The following is a 26628-nucleotide window of genomic DNA, read 5'->3' as shown; positions in this document are numbered from 1 at the left end:
AAGAAATATAGACATACAGAAAAAAGTAAAACAAAATGAAATCAAAATATACAGTAAGGGAGAGAATTCTCTGAGAAATTAAAACAATCAGCAGCCTAAAGAACAACTAACTGCCAAAATCAAAGAAAAGTAAGAAGCAGTACTGATATGAAAAAGGTATCTCTGTATTTACAGAATAACTTTTAATCACTTTGAGGGCAGTGACCACAGCTTGACATATTAGTATCTCTCCTAGTATTTAGTGCTGTCAACTCATGTATGTGCTATCTATTATTAATTATTATAGAAAAAGCACCCACTAGGAAATAGTGGGTGGCTTTCAAACTTGAAGTCATGAAAAGCAATGATAAACAGTTTTCACACCTGGGAATATCGGATGTGTCTTCCCTGAATTCTTCCATTAGAGGGGAATGGAGCTTGAGTTCAAGGATAGGACTGTAGAAAGATGTTTTACTTGTATTTAACTACTGCTTTGGATGAATTCAACTTTACTTTGGATGCTTATGTTCTGTGCCATGGTAATCCTCCTCTTTCCCCAGAGTGCATTCACATTCTTTACTTGTACTTGTATCTTGCTTGTCTGTCAAACTTGGAGTATAAAAATCCCTCGGCAGAGACAGGATCTAATTCTATGTTCTGTATAGCATAAAGCAGGTTGTTGGCATTCCATCAACATTGAATCATCTCATATTGTTGACCTGCTACTTAGAAAATCAATGTAGTCCCAGAAGCCAGTTCCTTAAGGCTTTCAATGTGTCCCAGAAATATTGACCTAGGGCACTCAGGCAGTGTTTTGGGTCTTAAGAAAAGTGCCAAGAGAAATTGAATATTCACGTCTGCTCGTCTTGAGATGCCAATGTACTATTCAAAACAGTGTGTCAGGCACTGGGATATGATGGCTGGAAAGTAACAGTGACATGTATAGATGACAAGACTCAGTTTGAGTCAAAACCTCGAGGAGCCCATGAGTCCCAGAACAAAGAGCATTTGTTCCACCATATCTAATGACCAGAAAATACAGACTCAGCCTACAGGCTGTGCATATATCAGAACTTCTCAGTCACACTAGGCACACAGCAGCAGCAGTAACTCTGGATAAAAAAGGTCCTGAGAGAAAATAATTGCATTAGGCCTACAGAGCCTTTATACAATTTTCCCTCTCCCAATTTGCTTCCATTCTCCCTGCATTCCTGGGAGCTATGGTTCCCTAATTTTATAGTTCAGAAAAGCAATGGCAGTAATCTTGGTAGTGCATTGCCTTTGGCCAAGAAACAGAGAATGTGGTTTATACCAACTAGTTTATAGAGACAAGATTCAACAAGAATTGTCTTAAGATATAATTTAACTTTATTTTCCAGTGAGCCATTAGGCTTAAACTTAGCTTCAGCTGCTTCCTTACAAACACACCCTTTCCATAATCCCTTATAGTCTGGCTTCTCCTTCATCTGTCCACTTTGTTGAGACTGCCATCTTAAGGAATACCAGTGACCTCCTAAATGACAAATCCAATGGTCTTTCTGAAATGTTTAGCCTCCTTGACCTCTCTACAACTCCTGGTGTTATTGCCCATCGCTGCCTTCTGGATACTGTCTCCTACCACAGCTCAGAAATAACAAACCAACATTGTCCTGATTGTCCCCTACTTTTCTACTCAATTTTTCTTTGTGTACTTGCCCTTTTTTGACTCCTTAAGGTAGGTGTTCTGCAATTCCTTCTTTTGTCTCCCTATCACACTTCGCTTTCCAATCTCATTCATTTTCTTGGCTTCAGGTATCATTTCTGTGTGAATAACTGAAATCTCTATCTCTAGTCTTCACCAATCTGTTTTGCTTTAGGTCCTATACTTTGAATTACCCACAAGACATTTCCACCTGGATAGTCCATTAACATCTCAAACTCAGCATGTTAAAACCTGAATTTTTTAAGCTTTCTTCTTAAACCTATGCCTTTTTCTGATTTCATTGTTTCTGTCAATGGCACCAACCAGGTATTCCATATTAACAACCTTAATGCCAAGGCCGTAACTGACCATCCTGGTTCTTGTGCAATAACATATACAAAAGGGCAACAAGACAAAATGCTTCCTCTAATCAGCTTTATAATTCCAGATGTAAAAGTAATATAAATAAATTATGACAAATTCAGTTACACAGAAGGGGGAATTAGTTGTTATAGTAGCCTCTATGCTGCTGAAGGAATGAATATGTTATAATTTTTGGCAACTTCCAAACCTGAGCACACTGGAAAGGGTATGGCTATCCTATCCTAGTTACAGTTCTGCTTGGTATTATATTTGACTCTTTCCTCTTTTTTATCTTCCATATCTGATCCAAGTCCTTTTGCTTCTATGTTCCCAATATTTCTTACATACACTCCCTCCTCTTTTGCCCTATCGCTCTAGTTTAGCCTTTCATTCCCACCTGTCTAGATTATTGTAATAGCCTACTAACATACCTTCTTGACTCTACTCTTGCTCTACTCCAATGCTTCCCTTATATTATTACCAGACTAGTCTTCTTTATTTGTAGTTACAATGTAAAGGGAGTTGATTGGTGGATATGCCTGATCAATTTGATGAGCTTATAGGATGATAAGGCTTTGTTTGGTGCATCTGTTGGGCATCTCTCCATGGAGAGAAAAAAATGAGAGATGACTCTTTATTAGGTTTCAGGGAATGGGGCTACCCTGGCAATGATTTTTAAGGATTCTAGGAAGGACAAATTCTTATAAGAGCAGCCATCCCTTTGCCTATAAAGGTGCATTAATAGACTTGCTTAGGGTTTTTTTTCCTCTTTCATTTTCCTTGTTCAGAAAACAGACCAGAACATAGCAGAATGGACTAATAGGCTGGAGCAGGGCAGGGAGAAAAAGAAGTCTATGCATGTTCATAGTCTCCTCCCGCTTGAGAACCATTACCGCCTGCCTTTGGGCAGGAGCACATGTGTTTACTCACAACTGTCTTGCCCATTCTTCTTGTAAAGAGGGTTCTTGAGAGTAGACTTTACCATCCCAAGAGATAGTAGCAGCTAAGAACAATGCTAAACTTATAGCAAGCGTGAAATGCAAACATGTGATTGTCTACTAGGCCTATAATTTGTTCGTAGACTCTGAATCTCAACCTTCTGTGTAGAGGAGAGGAATTTCTTAGATAATATTATCTCAGAATCTAATCTCCTGAAAGAGAAGGGAGATTACTTGGGCAGGGCTAACATTGGGGGCTTCTTAAAGAGTAACTTGAGAGTCTGGGGATATGGCTTTTATAAAGAGAAAGAGAATTCTTGAACAGCATTCTTTTCAGATAAAGAAAATGATTGCCTGCGTGATTCTTGCAGCCAGAAGAACGGCTTGGGGAGCAAGGAAACTGGATTTTGCCACCTCCCTTGCTATCATAGTGAATTATCAAAATAGCGGTGGTTTAATTGAAGAGATGGGCAGCTAGGTGGCACAGTGGATGGAATGCTGGAAAATCAGGAAGTCAGGAAAATCATCTTCCTGAGTTCAAATCTGGCCTCAGACAGTTACTAGCTGTGTGACACTGGGAAAGTCATTTAACCCTGTTTGCCTCAGTTCCTCATCTATAAAAATGATCTGGAGAAGGAAATGTCAAACCACTCCAGTATCTTTACCAAGAAAATCACAAATGGGTCATGAAGAGACAGACACAACTGAACAGTAACAAACTGAAAAGAGGTTGCCTGTCCAGTGTTTACAATGTATAGGGTATATTTGGTAGTAAAAGAATAAACACCTTAGGCTGGATCATAGAGGCTACCAAGGAAGGATTATCTATGTAGAGACAGAAGGATTTTTTAAAGCCTATGTAGTCCAATAGTCTTATTTTACAGAAAGGAAACTGAGGCCCAGAGAGGTTAAGTGAAAGTATGAAGTGTTAGCAGTGGGATTTGAACCCAGATCCTCTAACTTCAGAGCCAACAACATAGCACCAGGTTGTGGAGGCCTGCCTGACTTCTGGGTAAAGGAATCTAAACTGGAAGAGGGTTCCCATAAAGGTTTTTGAACAAAATCAACCTTACCAACATAACTCACGGCTTACAGCCTCATAAACCTGAGCTCACACAGATTGAATCCAATTTCAAAGACTGACTTCAAAAAGATCATTTTGTCTTTCGGCTCATTGTCTCCATCTGAAGCTGCCTTCAGGAGAATCTTCAAACATCTCTTATCTAAATTTATAGATTGAGGCTAAAGAGATTCTCAATTCCTTTATAAGTTCTCAAGGTAACAAATGCAGATTGGGCAAAGGATAGCCTTTATTTTACCCTACAGAAAATGTAGAAGACATAATGGATTCACAGGAATACAGAAGTAGGTACAAAAAATGGATAAAAGTACTCACAGCAGTTTTACTCAGAAGGAATTGAACTCAGTTCCAACTGCAGAGAAATACATCATCATTATAGTAACTTACTAACTCTTCTACCAGACTTTTTGCATCAACATGACCTATTATAATTATCATTACAAACAGAATCACTGAATGTCAGAGGTAGATGGGATTTCAGAGGCAATCAGTCAATTTATCAACAAGCATTTATTAAATGCTCACTATAAAGGCTAGGCACTGTGCCATGTGCTAAAGATACAAATATGAGGAATGAAACAATCCCTACTCTGAACAAATTACAGTCTAATCTTGTTTCATTACACAATTTTGCTCAAATGGATCTATGAGCTCATCAGTTTAGGAGTTTTCTCTAATGATGTAAATGACAAACCATCTTTGTCAGCCTAACCTTAGCCATCCTTAGACTCCCCAAATTTTGCTACAAGTCATCCTCCCAATGTTCTGGTTGGCTTCCTTGTTTTCTCCCAACATTGTTAGGATACCAGGAGAGCATCTTGGCTGCCAGACCATCATCCTTTGCTCTTGCTACATGACCAGACCATTTTATCTTCCTGTTATCCATGCAGGAACAAGTGGATGAAGGTTGTTTATTACGCAGATTTCAATATACATTTGGATGGACACTTTATAGAGCCTATCCAATATTATCTATATCTGAGAAAGACCACTCAGTTGGAGAATGAAATGGCCCAGAGTTGAAAAGGACAAGAAGAATGGAAAGGATTGATTTCAGGAAATTGCAAAGCTCTTACTGGCGGCAAACATCCCATGAAAGCGAATGACCATTTTATTACACTGGCCTTTTAGAGATGTTGCTATATATCTGGTATCAAGACACAGAACACCATTGCTTTTGAATAACTAAAGGTGAGTATCACACAGAGGGCAATGGAAAGGTGTGTGTTGAACATAATAAAGATGTAATATGTAAATAATAAGGAATTTTGAAGAAGAATAAGAGTAAAAGATAGTATCAAGGCTTTATATGACAAGAAGAGAAGGGACTTCATTTTACAGAAGAGAAAACTGAGCTCTGGAAGAAGTGACCTTGCTTAAGATCATGAAGCTTAATGTGACTTCTGCAGGTGTCAGAAATAAACACCAGTGAAAATCTTATGTATGATAAAGGGAAAAACATTTTGGCGGAGAAACTGAGATAAAAGCCCAACAATTTTATGCATGTTTTCAGTTTTTTAAAAGAAAGAAAAAAATTTCCATTGTCTTGCATTCATTTGATGATATAATAGCTTTGTTATATTATATTCACTCTAAGTCTAGGGTTCAAGTTCAAATAAGAGACCAATTTTTCAGTCTTTTCCATATGCCTTCAATAACAGTGGCTCCTCTCAAATCCCCACCCCAACAGCCATGGCAACAAGTTTTCTGCAAGATAATTTTGTATAGCTCACATGAAGATTTTGCTAAACAAAAACAAAAAGGAAGCTGTGAGTAATTCTTTTCCTTTGAAAAGTGAACTGAGAAGAATTAAATTAGACAATATAAGACTATCAAATTGCATTATGTAAAATGCAAATGAAACAAAATATATTAGCCATAAACTGCCACTGGGTATTCAGAAAACCGTAATGTGATTCATGTGAATTCTCATAAATAAACTTCCTCAGGTTACCTAAGTTCTTCATGTCTGGGATAGAGCACAGCAAACTCTGGTCTTTGAAACCTTGAGAATACATACTATGTTTTATTTGCTTTTTGTGGGCATCACTCAGTGTCTCATAGTATGCTATAGTATTCTAGCACATAGATGCTAGAAAAGATTTAAAGATGAGTGTGGTCTCAGCTGGCAAAGAATGTTTGCCTATGCATTTCTTGTTTGACTTGATGATATTGATGAACTTCTGGATGGTAAGGGTCACTCTGAGGTCAGGGCTTAACCATCAAATGAGTATCAGGCAGATGCCATTTGTAAATAATGATAATATCTTTTCTGATACAATGAGAAATAAGGATAAAGTAGGGCTCTCCCTCAACTCCTTATAAATTAGAGTCTATAAATAGTAGAATGGGGTAGCAAGGTAGTGCCAAGACTGGAGTCAGGAAGACTCATCTTCCTGAGTTCAAGTCTGGCCTCAGATACTAACTGTGTGACCCTGGGCAAGTCATTTAACACTGTTTGCCTCAATTTCCGCATCTGTAAAATAAGCTGGAGGAGGAAATGGAAAACCACTCAAGTATCTTTGCCAAGAAAACCCCAAATGGAGTCATGAAGAGGTGGACACTACTGAAATGACTGAACAACAAAATAGTAGAAGCATGAAATTGTTGTGTAGTTTCACAATGCAAGAATTCTGCAAGATATAACAGCTCATATACCTTCCTCTCAACCCCACTTCTAGGGAAACAGTACAACATGGGTATGCACCAATTCAACTCCCACTAAACCAATAACCCAAGAACAATGGAAAGCTGCATGACTGCAAGCAGGCTACAGTATATAGGCAATGAAGGCTTATGTGTAACGAGTGGCCTAGAAGATGCAATCAAAGTGTGGGAGTAACCAGAGGCATTTGAACCGGAAATCCTATTCCTCCCTTCCCCCCCAATAATCGATATAAAATTCAGTTCCCTTGTGAAATGAAGTTGGGGTTCTTTGCATAGACAAGAGAGGCAGCATGGTTTCACAGAAAGAAAATGGTTTGGGACTGAGAAAGATCTGGGTTAAAGTTCTACCTCTGACACATGCCAGAGCAAATCACTTAACCTCTCAGTGCATGCTTACTCGCCTTGGTAGAGGAAACTTGTCATTCAGAGTGCCTTACACCAAGGAAATCACAGTCTGGTCCCTACTCTGCCAGAGGCAAGCTGGATAATTAGGGTCAAAGTTGACTTTTTCCCAAAATTATGTAATGTGTAAACTTCTTTATTATTATCATTTTTCTTTTTTGGAATTGCAATTTCTAGTTTCAGAATTTCACTTCAATACCTTGACCTTCCTTTCTAGCTTCTCTCAACAATTCTTCATCTGCTAGGATCATAGCATCACAGATCTAGAGCTGGAAGAGCTCTCAGAGCCTATCTAGTATAGCTCCCTGTGGGGATCCCCATGCCAAGACCACCCCTCTCTTTCACTCCTTTCTTTTTATGATTAGGAGGCACTTTGTTTTCCAGAGCTAAGGCCCAACAAGCAAGCTGTGCCCTGAGCTTGTTATAACAACAATCCTTTGTTCTCACCCTCTGAATGAACTCTGCCGCAACTAAATCACAGAGCTGACAGTCCTTGAACTTGGGCGACAAGCATCAGCAGGCTGTCATAAAGCCCTGCTACGAACAGACTTTTTTTTGTCACTAGGCAACCTTATGTCACTGTTGCTGTTGTCCTCATCACTGTGGCTACACCTTACTGTTGATTCTTTCTCTATCCACAACTATATGTATAAAACTCAGCCTTGTTGCAATGGGTCTCCTGGAGGAGACCCTGGCAGGTATGTCTAGTTTCTCTGCTCCAACGGAATAAAGAATGCTTTTTTGTTTATCACCACTGTTAGCTCTTTGGTTTTATTTTCTTTTATTGTGTTTTTCAAAGTTAACAGTTGGGGTATTACCTCTGTGAGCTCTTTGGTATTTTTCACTTAACAGCAGTTGTATAACCTCTGTGACTCTTTGGTCATTTATTTTCAGAGTTGACACCCCTTATTTTGCAGATGGGAAAGCAGGCCAAGGAGGTTAAGTAACCTGTCCAAAGTACACAGGTTCACCCATCTGAATATGATTAGACTGTTCAGCATGTTGCCAGTGGTTCTTCTTAGAGCTCTCTCTACTCATAGGATCATAGCTTTGGAGTTAGGAAGTACTTTATTGGGCATTGAGTCCAACCCTCTCATTTTGCAAATGAAGTGGTTTCATTACCATGCACACATAATTATGTAGCTAGTGGATGACAGAGATGAGATTCAAAACCAGCTCCTCTGACTCAAAGTCCAGAACTCTTTCCATTATGCCATACTGCCCTTATCATCCTTAAGGAATGATATTTGGGTCCCTAATGCTTTACCAATCATGTTGTGAAGTCCCAAACCTACTTTCAACTGCTATCTTTTCAATAGATAAATTTTGAATATCTCTATAAATGTATTCTTCTTGGAATCACAAGCAGAGAAATGGCCAGATGAAAAAAGAATATTCTTTTATCCCCTGACCATTATATCATTGCAGATTGTGGTTGAGGTACACCAAAACAGAGGTCCTTTAAAGTAAGAGAAATCAAAAATTTTCTTTGACTAGGGAACTGTTAGATTAATTCTTCTGGCTGGCAATTGTGAGACATTTTCCACATGGTGCCAAGAGTTGAGCCGTCTCAACATCAACTCAAAATGAGTTAGTTCTGTGCAAGTAACAAGACAATAGTCCTTAATCCATCAGCTCCCAAGTTGACATTAAAGAGTTCTAGCCTTTAAAATGAAAACAGACAGCTTTAGCTCTTGCGTATGAAATGTTACATTATTTTCCTCTTCATAAGTGCTTAAAAATTAATCTACATTGTGTGAAGAATGGCTATCCTAATCCACTTCTCACAGTAATTGGTTATATCCATTATATGTTGTAAAAAAAGGTAAATAAGAGGCTATTAAAGAAGATAATGAAATAGGTGAGATTTGAAACACAAAAGGACATTGAGATTCAGTCTAGAATAGAAAAATGTCTTTAAGGTCTGACTTTTCCACCTCTCAGTTATACCCACTTTTTAGGGCAAAATTGTAAGGTATCAATGTCAGAGTAGTGAAGTAAGTAAGTACCTCTCTCCTTTCTTTGAATATCATAGATTGAGAACTGGAAGGAAACTTAGGGGCCAAAAAATCCGACTCTTTTATTTTTCAGATGAGGAAACAGTCTCAGAGAGGTTTAAGTGACTTGTCCAGAAAACAGAGCTAGTCAGTGTTTAGGGCAAGATTTGAATTCAAGTCTTCCTCCATCAATTATCCGATAAGCATTTTAAATGTCTGCTGTGAGCCATACACTGTATTAACTTCTGGGGATACAAGCACAAATGAGTCCAGCTCTCTGTTCATTACCAATACTGTCTCTTCAAGGGCCTCAACAGAATTTGGGTAATATTGTAGGAGGACTTCAGGCAACATTCCCCTGCAAAATAATTAAGGGTAAAAATTGGAGAAATATATAAAGCAAAGCTCCTTCCTTTGCAGACTTTAGTTATGATACTCCCATTTCTAAATAGGTAAGAATGACTCTTTTTCTAGTTTTTCATTCTTTTTCCCTTATCTTTCTCCCCCAATTATTCTTGTCATTCTAATATGATAGCCTGGGAAAAAAGCATAGTCAGGTGAAAAGGTGAAAAGGGTGTAGCTCCCCCTAGTTGACCCCGACTTAGTTCATGTTCAGTCTGCATTCCCATCAAACACATAGACTCCCCCTCCTTCAGCACATGCAGAGATATCCTCAGACTTCTTCCTATCAGTCACAATCATGTAGGGGGTCTGTACTGAAGATGAAATATTTTGATTGGTTGTTGAGCTATAAAATCTAATGATAGTGGGATACCACCCTGCAGCTTTTGAATGAAGGTCTCTTGGGGGATAATTTTCAAGAATCCAATGTATGACTATAGTCAGGGGTTGGAGAAACTCTTGAATTATTAACAGTTGACAGAAAGCAGTCAGAATTTGTCTGTTCATGCTTAAAGGGATGGCAAGGAAGTCCATATGCTTGACTAAAATAATATAACTTGACTGTGCATATCCTAAGGAGGGGAGCACCAGCTGAGGAGCCTATATGATGCAACTTCTAGTTTTCCTTCCCCCACCTTAACATATTTATGCGTGCTAACTTAGGAAAACAGTTAGAAATGTCTTCGTTTTACCTGGCTATACCCAAGTTCTATTGGGTGGTACTAAACATAAGCCCTGCACACTCGGATCACAATGGCACAACACTGAAGGGGAGCTCTGGATGGATTGGGAGGTGGCTTGGGTGGAAATACCAGCAGCATAATTAGACTGATTTAATTCTATTCAAATCAGTAAATATTTCTTAAGTGACTATTATATGCAAAAAAAAAAAATGCCCCTGCCCTCAAGCAGCTTGCACTACTCACAGGAAGCAAGATGATATAACTTCTATGAAGATAAGTAAATACATATTTTATTGGAAGTGCTATAATTTCAAGAAATAGAGAGTGTTAATGACTGTAGAGTTGAAGAAAGGTTGGGGGAGGTGGTATCTGAAGAGTGCTTTCAAAGAAGCTGGGAATTCTACAAAAGGGAAGTAAGGAGGTGAGATAGCCATTCATTCCAGACATGGAGGAACACCTGTATAAAGACAAATGGAATGAAGCAGGTGATGGAATGTTAGATTCTAGCTGGTCAGTTTGCCAGGAACCCAGACTGAATGAAGGGGAAATACAACATGAAACTGGAAAGGTAAATAGGAGCTGTATATACAGAAGGCTTTAACTTTTGGGTTGCTTCAATTACTTGAGGGTTAGGTTGTCTGGTGGGTCTGCCAAAAACCAAAGAGATTAGAGGCTGGATTTGTAAATCCATATTTAGGTGATCAAAGTTCTGGGAAAATACTTATTTGAGAGAAAGCACATGATAATAGTAGCAAACATTTACCTACACAAGTTTAAAGGATGCTCTATTTGAAAAGTTTAATTGTGGTGCACATGGATCTGTGATTTTGTTAGGTGTTGGAATTCCCTTCACCAAAACAGATTATAACCCATTTATTACCTAGAAGACAAGTTCTAGAGAACGGCCTGAACCTCTAAAAGATTAAATGACTTTCCTATGATTGTGTAACTAGTAAATAGTGGGATTCAACCTCAAGTTTTCCTGATTTCTGGTCTAGTACTCGATCAATCAGCAAGAATTTGTTAAGTTCCTACTATGTATTAGGTACTATACTAAAAGCAAGGGATAATAAAACAAAGACAAAACAATCCTCACTCTCAAGGAACTCACAGTCTATTAGGAAAAATGACATGCATGTAGATAAATATGTATAGAATACATACAAAATAAATTTGAAGCAACTTTGAGAGGGAGGACACTAGCAATGTTGGGAATGGCTTCATGCAGAAGGTGGTGTTTAATCTGAATCTTGAAGGAAATAAGATGTTCCAAGAGGTGGAGGAGAGAAGTGAGAGGCATGATGGATGCCTCCCAAAGGCACAGAGGTGAGAGAGAGAATGTTGTGTCTGAGGAAATGAGAGAAGGCCAATTTGCTAGGACCTCAGAGTGAGGGAAGAAGAGTAATCCACAATGAGATTGGGAAGGTAGGACCAGACTGTAAAGAGTTTTAGGTGTCAAATAAAGGAGTTATATTTATCCTAGAGGCAACAGGAGTCATTTGAATTCAATGAAAGGGGAATGACATGGACAATTTTAGTAAAATTATGTTGGCACCTGTGTGTATGACATTTTGGAGAAGAGAAAAACTCGAGACAGAAAGAACAACTGAGAGACTATTTTAGTAGCCCACCTGAGAGGTTATTAGAGTCTGAACTAGGGTAGTGACTGTGTGAGGAGAAAGGAGAAGATATGAGAGATGTTGGGGAGGTGAAAATGAGAAGATTTTGACAGCAGGGAGGGCATGTGGGGTGAATGAGAATGAGGAGTCAAGAATAATATCACCATGGCTGTGAACTTTGGTGACTAGAAGGAAGATGTCCAATGAAAATAGGAGGTAGATTTTGAGGGAAAGATAATGAATTCTGATTTGGACATTGAGGTACCTATGAGACAATCCAATTTAAAAGATTTGGGACTGGAGCTCAGAAGAAAAATTGGAGCTGGATTTATATTCCTGGAAGTCGTCTACATGGAAATGATAATGAAATCCATGGGAACCAGTGAGTTCATCAAGTGAAATATTTTAAAGAAAGAGAGAAAAAAAGGGCCTAAGTTGTAATCTTGGGGGACATCCACACTTATGGAACATGATATGTGTAATGATCTATCAAAGGAGTCTGAGAAGGAATGGTCAGACGGGGGAATAAGTATAAGAGAATAAGTATTTATATGTATTTTATATATATTTATCTATATATGCGTGTGTATATCTACCTAATGCCTTACATAATAAGCATTCAATAAATATTTGTGAAATGAATAAACGGTTAAAATATGTATGTATCTATCTTTCTACCTATCTATCTGTCTATATATCTATTGCTACTATGTGCCCGGCACTATGCTAAACACTTTATAAATATCACATTTGATCCTCACAACAACCCTGCGAGGTAGATGCAGTTATTACACCTCTGTTACAATTGAGGAAAATGAGGCAAAAGTCAAATGACTTGCCAAGGTCACATAGTAAGTGTCTGAGGCCAGATCTTAACTCAGGTCTCCCTAACTCCAGGCTAAGTGATTGCGTCAGGTAGGCAGTAGGTAGGAGACAGGAAGGAGTAGAACTAAGAGTGAGGGATACCATGAAAATCCAGAGAAGGAAGCATCTAGGAGGAAAGAGTATTTGATAACGTTAAATGCTACTGTACACTAAGCCCTACTATCTCTCTTCACATGGGTGTTCAAGTTTTCTTGTGTTATGAATCATATGGCCATTCCTATATATCAGAGGACACATCCCCTGAAGAGTGACCCCACACTTCTTGATATTTAAAATGATATCCCTTCGTACAGCATGGCCCTTTGCTTATTGCTGAGGATTCAAGGATAAGGTCATGGTCAACCAGTAAGTCATGATTCCTAATTGCAAAGGGCTAAAAATAAAAGATAAACCATTTTTTTCATATGCAGCAATTATGTTTTCAGGTTCTGGGTGATTTGTGACTGCTTTGATTCCTGCTTCAGAGTATGCTACCAAAGTAATCAAGTTCATGGAAAATAACATTTGGTTTGAATGGGGAGGTCACTTGGGTTGTTGGAGTCAATTTAGTTTAGGAAGACTTCATGCTGTTACAAATCTGTCTCCTTGGCCCTCTCCAGGAGGCAGCAATAGAGAGGAGCCTGAAAAATAGAGAAGAAAACAGTAATGAAGATGTCAGAGTACAAAGCATGAAAATGCTTCCAGAGCTCTTGCTTGTGGCTGTGGGTAAAGGGCCCCATACCATGCATTTAATTTCCTTCATAACTTTTCCCCTTTTGTTACAAGGAAATGGCTTTCAAAGTGGATTGCTAGAATGAAAGAAGCTGCATTATCCTGTCTCTCCCGTTCCATTGTGACCGCTATCCCTTGTTTTCTCTCAAGAGAGATCTTGAACACTTTCACTCTTGAATTACAAATTATTCTCCCTAGCCAGAGCACTCGTTTTCCAGCTTGATATCCTTTTGGGGTTCATAAGTCTTTCTTCTTAGCAGACCCAGCAGTTATTTCCTCGCTTTCAGCACTCCCTCCCTTCAGATTAAAGTGATGATATTTAGAACTTGTGTAGTACTTCAAGCTCTCCAAAGTACTTGACTTATCTTTTCTCATGTGATCCTCATCATAACCCTGTGAGGTAGGTGATGTTATTCTCCCCATTTAAAGATGAGGAAACTAAGGGTGAGATAGGTTAATTGAGTTACCTCGGCTCATAGAGCTAGTAAGTGTCTGAGGCTGGATTTGAATTCAGGTAATTTATATTTGAAGTCTAGCACTTTATGCCCCATGCCACTTAGCTGCCAGATCTAATCTCAAGGGAAGATAAGGATCTGAAAGGAGTAAGAATCAAGAAAGAGGAGTTTAAATAATAGTTTAATGCCACCTTGTATACATACGACATTTTACAATTATAGAATTTTTTAAATCATTTATTCATTTCATAAATATTTATTGAGTGCTTGTTATGTAGGGCATTAGGTAGACTAGATACTAGGGATACCAAGACAAATGTGATACACACTGTCATCTCAAGAAGGCAGGGAAGAACAAACACACAAGGAACTGTAAAACAGGAGAAGTTTAAATAAGGGTAAAGGAGAGACACCTATCCCCTCAAAGTATTGTAAGAAATTTGAAGCAAGAAAAATATCCCTTTGACTTGGGGTATACGTATACGTATATATGTGTGTGTGTGTGTGTGTGTGTGTGTGTGTGTGTGTGTGTCTTGGGGGGGAGTACAATAGAGGGGAATGAGTACATGAAAAGGAGTTTCAGGGAGGAAGTGGAATCTGACATGGGCCTTAAAGGACAGGAAGGGTATCCTCGTATGAAGATAGGTAGGGGTAATCCATTTCAAACATGGAAATGGTATGAACAAAGTCATGGAGATGGCCAAGGCAAGGATGAGAACATGGGAGGGATAGATATATTTTTACTAATGTAGAATACTTGAAGACAAATAGCAGAAGAGAAGCATGGGCAGATAGGTTGGAACCAGATTGTGGAATACCAGGATGAGGAATTTCCATATGATTTTGTAGGCAATGGAAAACTATAGAAGGTTTTCTAATAAAAGAGTGACAGGATCATAGTGGTAGGTTAGGAAGATTATTTGGGCAGATGCAAGGGGATACACTGGCAAGAAGCTAGGCCAGATCGCTGGTGTCAGACTAGAAATGGGAAGTATATAAGGATCCTTGTGAGTGCATACTGACTTAGAAAACCATGTATTAACATTATGTTCTATTGAATTTTTATTTATTTTGTTAAATATTTCTCAATTATATTTTAAATTGGTTACTCCTCACAGCAGTGTATACAATTAGGTGGTGGGTTAGGCACCTTTACACACCTCCGGATTAGGGGAAAGTAGATCAATTAGGAGGCTATTTTAATAAACAAGAAAATAGATGGTCTAAATTGAAGAGACTGCATTAAAAATAGACATAAGCCCTACTTTCCTAGCTTCCTTCCTTTAGCTAAACAAAATGACTAAAATATCAATATTCTTTGACCCAGAGATTCCATTACTGGTTTTATTCTCCAAATATACTGTTTATAAGAAGAAAGTTCCCACATCTCCCAAAATATTTACAGCAGGATTTTTTGTGATAACAAATGCTTGGAAACAAAGTAGATATCCATTATTTGGGAGAATGGCTAAACTTTTTTTGGTACATGAATTTAATGGAATATTACTGTGCTATAAGAAAAGATGAAAATGTACAGAAAAGCATAAAAAACTTACATAGACTGATGAAGAGTAAAATAAGCAGATCCAGGGAAATAATATACATAATGAGTATAACAATAGAAAGAAAATGAAATAATACAAGCAGAATATTGTGAAGTTATAAAGAGCAAACATAGCTGGAAAGAAGAGATATGAGAAGACATCTTATTTTGTCTGATTCCTTTATAGAGGTTGGGAAAGGGTCCACAGGTGTGGAACGTGGAATATAATGACAAGTTCTTTTGGCTCTATTAATTGATTCTGTGAAACTTATTTTCTCTTCTTCCCCTCTTTCTTCTAATTCTTTGTTATAAGGGATGGATCTCTGGGAGGAAAGAGGAAGACAAATACAGAGGAAAATCTAGGCTATGTAAGGCCCTTTCTTTCTATTCTCAGTGCTTAGCATGGTGCCTTATTGATAGTAAACTTATTGACTGACTGATGATACCAACAAGGAACCTGAATCTCAGCCAGGTTAAGTAAGAAAATGGCAGTGGTAAGATTTGAACCTATGTGATCTTATCTTCAAGTCCAATACTCTATTTATTATGCCATATATCTATTTTCCAATGGACAGAAGAGACCCATCCAAATGCTATCTAGTTTCTATTTTCTCATCAGTTTTATTATGCCCATTTTAAGATGGAATTAAGAAGAACAAAATTTGTAAATTTTTTTTATTCTGATGATTCTGATATATGAACATATTATATTATTCTAATATATTCCTATAATACAAAATACAACCTATGATATATTATATTTAAATATAATATATGTAACATATATTTGTATATAAGAGAATATATTATATATGCATATATTATATTTAATGTATTTATGACTCACATTTATGTATTTTAGTGTTTTTAAAGCATTTTTATGTACATTATCTAATTTGAGCACCACAAGAACCCTAAGAGGTAAATACTATGGGTATTCCATGCTTATTTTACAAATGAGGAAACTGAGAAGCAGAAGGGGTAAGTGATTTGCCTAAGGTCACACAACCAGTAATTGTGTCATAGGTGGGAGCAGAGCACAGATCTTCCAAACCTCATACTCTATTGGGAGGGATGACATGGTAAGGAAGGAAGCCAAGTGTTAGGTAAATATTCATCATCAAGGGGACAGGACTTGGGAGGGAAACTGAGGAACCCAATCATAGAGAGTGATTCTTATTGTTGTTTACCATGCTTAGTAACAGAATTTGAGGACTCCAGGTCTCCACTTAGGGACTGCAGAGGAAAGCAGTCATTTTAATAAAATCATATAATCTGTCTAAGGAGTTGACCCTTCCACACCTGCATAGAGGCCTAAATACCCCAGACAAGATCACCATTGGCTAGAAGAACTGGCTTTCTCCTTAGACATCAATACTAAGGGACTCTGGTTGGAGGAGGACTAGTTTTCTTAGCCAAAGTTACCACTGTCTTCCCTGTTTTCTTGACTTTGATAAAACTAAGATATTCTATCTGGGTTTCCATTCAAGTTTGAAAAACTAAGCTGCTAAGAACCTTTTGCAGTGTGAGTAGCAATTGTCTTTAAGTGCTCCTTTATGCCTTGGCCATTTATTCATTCATTCATCAAACAATTACTATGTATTATTATCTATGCATGTAGCCTAAATACTGACTTCAAGAAGCTTATCATCTAGTAGACTAGCTGAGGGAAGCTTTTATTGCCAGTCTTTTGAATTACTCATCTTGAATCCCTGACCTAGTTCCTACTCTGTCCATTCCACATAAAATGCCCTAATTGTTCTAGCTGATCCAGGAACAAGCATTGTCAGCCTAACCACACTGTCTCATCCTTTCCCATAAATCCCACCTCTCTCTTCCCTCTCCCTACCCCACTCCCACATCAATTTTATATCTGAGATGGGGCAGGAAGGTTTATAATATTCATCGGCACCTATTTGCAAATGTGCATGTCCCTGCAAATAGGCAATATCAATATATCTCCTTTATATTTATCTGCATCCATCTGCTGCCACTTTGGTCTGACTGTTGCTTTATATTTGGGTCTTTATCCATGTCAATACAGTGTAATGAGGAGGAGGGTTTCTCTGTTCACTAAATGCTACTATCATAAATATTAGGTCCTATGGGTAATGAAGTTGTCTGAGACAAAATGTCATTTTGCTATTAAGAAATGTAGTACATCCTAGAGAGACCTATCCATCAACACACACACACACACACACACACACACACACACACACACACACACACACACACACACCTGGAAGCCAATCCACCCCAAACTTCCATTTGCTTGACTGGAATGCTTACTGAGTATGCCCCAAGGGATATAAACCTTATGGAAACTTGGAATGGGTTGGCTTACAGGCATAAATGATGGACCAGGTCCCATTGGCACTCTACTAGCATACTACCACTCTGTTCATAATTTCTTACCTGATATCTTCTCTCACTTACTCCCTTAATCCCAGTTCTAACCCTGACTTTGCACTGTGGATATGCATTCCATTCTACTTTTGTCCAGTAGCCCTTTGGATATGTTTCTTCCTTGAACTTTGGCTTAACATACCCTTGATTTGAGTTACCCTCAGTGACTATATCTTGGATGGTGCTCTTTTCTCCAAAGATTGTTTTCTTACTGGGTGTTAAATGCCCCTAATTACTGGCAGGGGCAAAAGGAGATCAATAAGGACAGTGTCTGAGTGAGATCCGGGGCTAGGTCAGGCATGGTTAGGCATGTGCCCACAGATCATTTAAATACAATAAGTTAAGAGAGCTCTTGGTCAAGATTTATCCCTTGTTGTTTAACTCATAACAAACTACTACAACACAACTCTCTGGACTTTCTTTCTCTATTCACCTTGGATTTTGTTGTAATTACTTATCAACAATCACTTCCAAAAACTTATGGTGTGGATAGATGGTGTGGCTCAGTGATCCATTTTATCAGAAAGATTGTAATGGTAACTCCCTCCTCATCCAAGCAGTTTGAGCAGTCATATCTCTGACTGATAACTGTTGGGAAGTGAATAGTGGTATAGTGGTCCTAAGTATGTGAGGGGAGTAGGACTACTTCTGAAGGTATAATGGGAATGGTGGATTGGTCAATATCCAGTTGGAATTGGATATGCAGCTCCAGGGCAATGGAGATGGAGGGCTCTCCATAGACTGTTCTGATGAGACTCCAGCCCATGGGAATAGCTAGGTTTGGGGAAGGGAAAGTCTCTTTGAAGGCAATTCCTAGCTGGCTGGGCCCTCAAGATACCCATGTCTGTAGATAATGTATATAGAGGATTTTGCAAACCTAAAAGAACTATATAAATGTCAGTTATTATCATATGTGGTAGGAGCAATATCCTAACTCCTCTCATGCAGGTTAGTTTTTCCTTAAAATGTATCGAGACTATCTTTGAGAGTTGATGAGTTTAAGGGACTAGAGGCTCAGATTGGTGATATCACTTCTTGATCACCTGAGTACAAAATGGGCATAAGGAACTCCAGATCCTGGCTAGCTTGGGGGCAGCAGGCACAGATGTGGACCCCAGCAGCAGTGGACAGCAGTGACAAAAAGCACACTCACTTCAGCTCATTGTTTATTGTAAGGTAAAACTGATTAGCTCTTCCAATTTTACCCAGTGATCATTGTACAAATCCTTCCTGGTGAGGCTTTGGAGGATTAAGAGGTGGCATTGTTGGGAGCAGTTTACTTCTCAGGTAGCAAAGGGATAATGAAAGTATATAACTACTGCCTTCCTTCCCCAAAAAAGGGGAGCAGTTCCTTATAGGTTTCTCATGGAGTAAAGATTTTGTATTTCCCTCACTTGCATGGGGCTCCTAGGAAAGAAAAGGTCCTGGTTGATGGACTAGAGAACAGTAACTGGTTAGTGGTATTTGGCAATTCTCCTTGAACTCTGATGAGGATGATGACTATGTAAGAAGTGTCATCACTTGTGCTGCAACCCTGATGTTTCTGATGCTGCTGCTACTTATGGTTACCTTTTTACATTGAGAACATACTATGAAGTGCAAAAATTTAGCATCACCTACAACATGGATCTGCTCATTTAGACCTAGGACTTGATCCTTCTTGGGACTGTCCCAAATTCAGTCACTCTTTCAGGGAGCTATTTCATCATTTTTTTTTTTGCCACTTTTCTGTTTTAGTTTTTCTTTTCTTCCTTTAGTGCTGCCTATATTAGGCTTCTTCAATATCAAGTGTCAGGTTTTAACAATAACAGCCCAAAAGTCATCTTAGTGGTAGAAAGTCCTCTAGAAGACCCTAGGGAACTTACCACCAAAGGGTAGAGTATGTATGATAGGAGCAATATCTTAACCTTTGCCCTGATGAAAGTTAGGCTAGCTTTTCCTTAAAATATATTTTTTTGAGGTATTAAAAAAAAAAGATATGGTTTTGAGATTTAGTTGGTCCAAGGGACTAAAGACTCAGACTGTTGATATTACTTTCTGATTGTTTCAATATAAAATAGCCAGAAGGAACTCTGGGAACCATCTCTGATGTCTTAGTTCAGGGGTGGGGAACCTGTGGCCTTGAGGTCCTCAAGTGTGGCCCTTGACTGAATCCAAACTTCACAAAACAAATCTGTCTCAAGGCTGCAGGTTCTGGTAGCTCACAGTGGGCAACTCTGGCAACAGTTTCCCTTAGCTGAATCAAATTAAGGTATCCTCAGTGCCTAGATTTTATTTATTAGAGGACTTTCATGTATGCCTAGGTCACCTAAGATGGAGGCACCCATGTGAAAGATGTCAAGAACCTGTTTCTGAGAGAAAACATTCTCTGTTCCCCCTACTATGGGTAGGAGCAGCCTTTTTTCATTAGCTGAATAGCAGGAATTGGCTGAATTGTTAAATGTGTTTCATAGAGGCACAATTGCTCTGGTGGTGTCCAGAGGCAAAGGTCTTATTCACTCTCAGCATGGGCATAATGAGCTAAGCTGGGTGAAGGAAGGGCCCTTTTCTCCTTCTCCTTAGAGTTTGTGGCCCTGAGAAACGGGCTTGGGGTCTTAGTCTTTGAACTTCTCAGTTTGAGGTACAGGGAGTGAAGTCCCAGACTCCACTTTCAAGCCCTGGTGACCTTAGAGCCAGAATTGCAGTCTAGATGTTGCTACCAGTCCAGTTTTCATAGCCTTTTCATGAGTCACTTTTCTACCTGAACATTTCTAATCTTGGTTTAGGCCAACTCAAGAATGAATTTTAAAGGAAATATGAAATTCAATGTTTCCAAATATGAAAGTGAATGGGGGAAAAGCCCACACTTGCAAATTCTTTTGCCTTTACCAATAAATATTTTAGCCCCCATGCATCATAAATGCACACATTGAGATTTTCGTGAGAAAGCTCCTACGAAAGGTATTTGCTCTCCCAAGTGAAATCAGGAAGAAAAGGCATAATTCTGTGCACCTGGTACAAAATTCTATTGTGCCTCCTTGTATGTATAGCAATTCTTTGACTGTACAGAAGAGTGGGCAAATTCAGTTGATTAAAAAAATCAAGAGGTAGCAACCTCTTACATTTTTGATTAGCTTTTGAGACATTCATTTTGGATACATTATTGGCCTATAGAAATAATTGTGACCAATGTACAGTGCTTCTATTAGCCTCTTGAAAAAGGATTCCCAAATACACTAGTTGCAAGGTTCTTGAGTAGCCCACCTTGAAGCTGGCAATCAGCAAACATGTCAGAAATATAGAAGGTGAAGTTATTGGAGCAAGCGTCACTTCCCTGAATTGCAAGCTAGAGGCTCTCTTAAATTTAGAGTTACAATCAATAATCACTTGAGTTGTGCTTCCTGTACAGGAATCTTACTAGCTTCTCCTGTCTGTTTTGCTCCTCCACATACTAAGTAAAGACCAAAGCCATGGGATCGCTTTAACTGATCACATTCACTGATTGGCTAAGTGTGGCTAGACCTCTGTTCTTTCAAAAAGAGAATCTTTAGGGCAGGGATTTATAATTTAGAAAATGGGAGCTTGTCCAGGCTCTTATCATTTCACACCTAGATTACTTTGTCAACATGCCTAAATGATTTTCTCATCTCTAATCTCCCTGTTCCAATCCGTACTACATATTGTTGTGAGAATAATTTATCTCAGCATCATTTTTTTCTTTTAATAGTATTTTATTTTTTCCCCAGTTACATGTAAAGGAAGTTTTCAGCATATACTTTTATAAGATTTTGAGTTCCAAAGTTTTTTTCTCCTTCCCTCTTTCCCCTCCCTACTCCCCAAGATGGCAAGCAGATTATATATGTGCAATCACATTAAACATATTTCCATATTAGTCATATTGTGAAAGAAGAATCAGAACAAGAAGGAAAAACCTAAAGAAAGAAAAACCAGCAACAACAAAAAGGAGAAAATAGTATGCTTTGATATGCATTCAGACTCCATAGTTCTTTCTCTGCTTAGTATTTTCCATCATGAGTTTTTTGGAATTATCTTACAACATTGCATTACTGAAAAGAGCCACATCTATCAAAGTTGATCATCACACAATGTTATTATTACTGTGCACAATGTTCTCCTGGTCCTGCTCACTTTACTCTGCTGCAGTTCATGTAAGGTGTTCCAAGTTTTTCTGAAATCTACTTGCTCGTCATTTCTTATGGAACAATAGTATTCCATTACATTCATGTCCATAACTTGTTCAGCCATTCCCCAATTGATAAGCATCCCCTCAATTTCCAGTTCTTTGCTACCACAAAAAGAGCTGCTATAAATACTTTTGTACATGTGAGTCTTATTCCCTTTTTTACAATCTGTTTGGGATACAGACCTAGCAGTGGTATTGCTAGATCAAAGGGTATGCACAATTTTATAGCTTTTTGTGCATAGTTCTAAATTGTTCTCCAGAAGGGTTGGATCATGCACAGAGCCAGGAAGAACTAGGTTCAAGTTCTGCTGGCACATATTTCCTGGGTAACCCTAGGCAAGTCACTTAAACTTGCAATGTTGTAGGCAACTAAGACAATAGGCCTCAGAGACAGCACCAACTTGCATTGGTAGAGGGAGGTTTCTCAACAGGAATTTCCTTATATAAGAGAAATAATAGGTCCATTTCTTATTCCTATGCCTTCAGTGACCCCAAACTTCTTCCTGAAACAAAAATCCATCTTTTTAAATATCAGTATTCTGCTGGTAATGTTATATACTGTTTTGCATTGTGAATACTGTAGTCCCTGAAGAATAAAAATTATAGGTTACTCAAATTGCAAATAAAAGAAGCATAATGGCAGAAAAATGGGCTGTTGTGCTTATGATGAATTGTGCACAAGAAGTACAGGAAAATATGTCATTAAAGAGATGTATGATCAGAAAAGGAAGTGGGCTAGTCAGATATTGAGGACATGTCCTATGCTGAACCCGTACTATATCAAGAGATCTAGAGGAAGGCCACTAGCACATTTGGTGAAACTTCTATACAGGATTTATAGGAGGATATGGAAAAGAGTTGCACAGGTTCTGAAGGTATGGATAGGCTGAGATTTATAGCACAACATTAATGAGATCACAGAATCAAGGACATAATTCCACAGACCTAATGACAAATATTGAATTTCTAAAATTTATAAAGTGTATCATGAAATAAATTTCCTTTCTTAAGGCAAAAATCAAACATTTTGATGATGAAGGAATAACTTTTTTAAGTTCAATCACTTGTAAAATTTTAAGATGTTCTCCAAACTCAGGTTTGCACTACATGAAAGGAATTTCATTGGCTTATGAACAGCAATTGCTTTAGCCTCCAAAGTGAGTGGTCCTTGAAGTCTACCTCAACAAAAGCTAGACTAACAACAAAAAAAATATGCTATTGTACAACTCTAGAGAATAATGTAGTGGCTGTTACTTTATAGTTAGAGTATCAGTATTAATATAGTTCACTCTGTCTAGAAATATGTTAATTTGGTGGATACAAACCTTATATTTAGAGTGTCAATGGGCAATTTAGCTTTATAGGTAGTAAAATAACATTTTTATTGTTATTATAGTTCAACCTATTTCTACTTTGCCATTACTCTGCCATCTTCTATGAAGAAATGGAAAGGGAATGTTTAGGACTGAAGACCATTTTGCAGAATAATTAATGCAAATACAGTTACTAGTGGGCTTCAATAATTATAATTATGATAAGGAGAGGAAAAATGATTTCTTGTGCCATTACTTAAACTCAGCAAAGCCCTTGAAGACATAACTCTGGTTTAGACATAGCATAAACTGTACTTGGAAGAGAAAAAAATATATCATCTGATATTTATATGAGTGGAGCACATGGAGCACAATTTGCTCATCATAGAATGGTGTGATGGAATCTCCACATGGCTTCTGCCCATTTCAGCAGAAGGATAATTTTATATTCTTGGGATCTGAATTTTACTACATCTGATCTGGACCCTGGTTCCTTGATACCTGTTGCTTATCAGGGACAATACTGTTGACTATCAGGTCATTGCAGTAATTGCCCAGTTGATAGGGGACCCCTGAAGCCCACCTTTCTCACTGTTTCTGCAAAGCATGAAGGATCCTCAGCAATATGGATCTGGTCAAAAGTAACATTAGGGATTTTCACAGGGTCATAGTTTTAGAGTTGCACTCTTCCAGATACTTTAGGGACCATCAAGTCCCATGCCTCATTTTTCGGGTAAGGAAACTGAGGCCTAGTGACTTGCCTATGATCATACAGGTAGTAAGTGAAAGACCTGGCTTTTGAACTTAGGCATTCATATTCTAAATCCAGGGAACTTTTCATTGAATCTCAGTGTTGATTTGGACTAGGATAGAGGGAACTAGTGTAGATGGGTTAGAGTGGATCTGGAAAAGCATCCCTTACTGTGGGGTGGGGTAGTGGTGAGAGCAATGGGCTAGAGATCAAGGGTTTTGGGTTACTATCCCCACTTTGCTGTTAACTTGCTTGGTGACCAAGGGCACTTAATTATCAAGACAGTTTTTTAACCTACATTGAGATGGTTGGGTTAGATTGGCTTTACATTTCTTTCTGGCTCTAGAATTTTAGGATTCCAGGTCACAGTCCTTCATAAAGTATAAACTCCTTATACAATATACGCATTTTTACTAGACTACAAAATTCATGTATTGCATGTATTTGTATCTTTCCCCAGAATCTAAAATGGTGTTTTACCCCAGTAAGTGTAATAAATTGAATTAAACTCTACAGAATAATAAACTTGGGGATGTTTATGTGTGTGTGTTGTGTGTGTGCATGACTTTGGTCTTCATAAAAGTGAATTTCCAAGGAAAGAAATATTGGATTACAGAAATGACCATTGGTTTATTTATTTATTCATTCATTCATTCATTCATTCATTCACTCATTTATTTTTGCGTATGTGTGTTTGTATCCTCATGATCTAGCACAGCAACTTGTACAAAGTAGAACTTTAGTAAATTGTTGAATGGAATCCTCTTAGTCAAATGACTCTCCAAGTCTATGTACTTTACTGATCATGTGCTTTATTCATGAGAACCCTTCAATTTTCAATCAGAGCCCTTTGCTCTTATTTTTGATAGAATTCTGACAGATTTCATTATTTGATTTCACCAACCACAAAAGATCAGAAACAATGGATTGGATCATCTTCAGACTTGGGGGAAGGACAGTGCTGATGGCAGCAGTGAGTAGTGACAGCTTAAAGAATCAGAATTTTCAATCTAGACAGGATCTTAGAGATCAGCTAGTCTGACCATTTCATTTTTGTTTTTTTTTTTTTGGAAAAGATGAGTCAAGATTTTTATTTTTTTAAAATTTATTTTAAATTTATGGAATAAAATAAGCATTTCCATAAAATGGTATAATAAAAAAGATGATTGTACATGAAACTGCAAATCTAGTATGCACAACTTGCTATTCCTTTCAAATTATTGTGTAAATTTCTTTTTTTTATCCACCCCTTACCCTAGAGGTGGCTACCATTAGACCCAAATAGGTATCTATTTTATTTAAAATTACTGTATGCATACTTCTATTTATAAGTTCTTTCTCTGGATGCAGATAGTATCTTTCTTCATATGTCTATTTTAGTTAATTTGGGTATTTATAATATTCAAAATAACTTATTCCCTCCAGATAGTTTTTTTTTTTGGTGAGGCAGTTGAGGTTAAGTGACTTACCCATTGTCACACAGCTAGTGAGTATTATATGTCTGAGGTCGGATTTGAACTCAGGTCCTCCTGACTCTAGGGCTGGAGGGCTGGCTTCACTGTGCCACCTAGCTGTCCCTCAAACTGTATACAGTATTCTCTTGGTTCTGCTCATTCTGCCCTTCATTATTTCACGCAAGTCTTTCCACGTTTTTCTAAAATCACTGAGCTCATCATTCCTTATTGAACAGTAATATTCCATCATAATCATATACAACAACTTATTGAGCCATTTTATTTTACAGTGAGGAAATTGAGGCCTGAAGATATGCTTCATTTTTTTTTATTTCTCATGTAAAGCCAGAAATAGATTCTAGTATTCCCATCTTTTAATGCCATTTCCCCTTTGAAAAATGAAGCAAAAAAAAAATCCAGTGTCATTCTTTCATTCCCCTGTTTTCTTCACACAGGTCCCTCCTCTCTCTTGCCTTCTTTAGTTTTTCCCAGTTAACATACCACTCTCAGCCATCACATTTGGGAGGGAAGATACACTTTATTCTCCCAAGTTGTTCATATGGGAAAGGAACAAATATTTATTAAATGCCTGAAATCCCAAATGGGTCATAAAGAGTAGGGTACAACTGAGATGACTCAACAACAACAGCAACGACATGCCAGGCAAAGGAACTTGGGAAAGGAGAACTTGATATCTCTACCCTCCTTCCATCCCCAAAGTATGATTTTAAAATAGTGGTCACGATTTTGATTTGTGAGAGCAGCTACGTGGCTCAGTGGAGAGAATGCTGGGTCTGAAGTCAGGAAGACTCATCTTCCTGAGTTCACATCTGGCCTCATACACTTCCTAGCTTTGTGACCCTGGGCAAGTCACTTAACCCTATTTGCTTCCATTTTCTCATATGTAAAATGAGCTAGAGAAGGAAATGGCAAACCATTCCAATACCTTTCCTAAGAAAACCCCAAATGGAGTCACAAAATGTCGTACGACTGAATAATTCTGATCTGAATCAGAAGTAGGATAAAATCCAGAAATCTTCATTAGATTGCTTACTTGGACACTCATTTTAGTAGCAGGGGTGGGGAACCTGCGGCCTCTAGGCCATATGTGT

At 38.1% G+C, this 26628-nt stretch overlaps 1 protein-coding gene across 3 annotated transcripts in view; it reads left to right on the top strand.

The window, feature by feature from the left end:
- The window catches only part of LOC144454428 (uncharacterized), a 192401-nt gene that overhangs the window by 152468 nt on the left and 13305 nt on the right, over positions 1 to 26628 (top strand). The window contains exon 3 of one of the 3 annotated variants that reach the window (XR_013482773.1): positions 24932 to 25035. The exons of the other annotated variants lie outside the window; for them this stretch is intronic. The gene's annotated coding sequence lies outside the window, so the exon portion shown is untranslated. The remainder of the gene's footprint in view (positions 1 to 24931; positions 25036 to 26628) is intronic. 3 annotated transcript variants of the gene reach the window in all.

This window comes from Phascolarctos cinereus, unplaced genomic scaffold (genome assembly GCF_003287225.1).
Source record: "Phascolarctos cinereus isolate Bilbo 61053 unplaced genomic scaffold, phaCin_HiC Scaffold_726;HRSCAF=1367, whole genome shotgun sequence".
In the NCBI taxonomy this organism is placed as follows: Eukaryota; Metazoa; Chordata; class Mammalia; order Diprotodontia; family Phascolarctidae; genus Phascolarctos; species Phascolarctos cinereus.
This window is presented reverse-complemented; position numbering and strand designations above follow the sequence as displayed.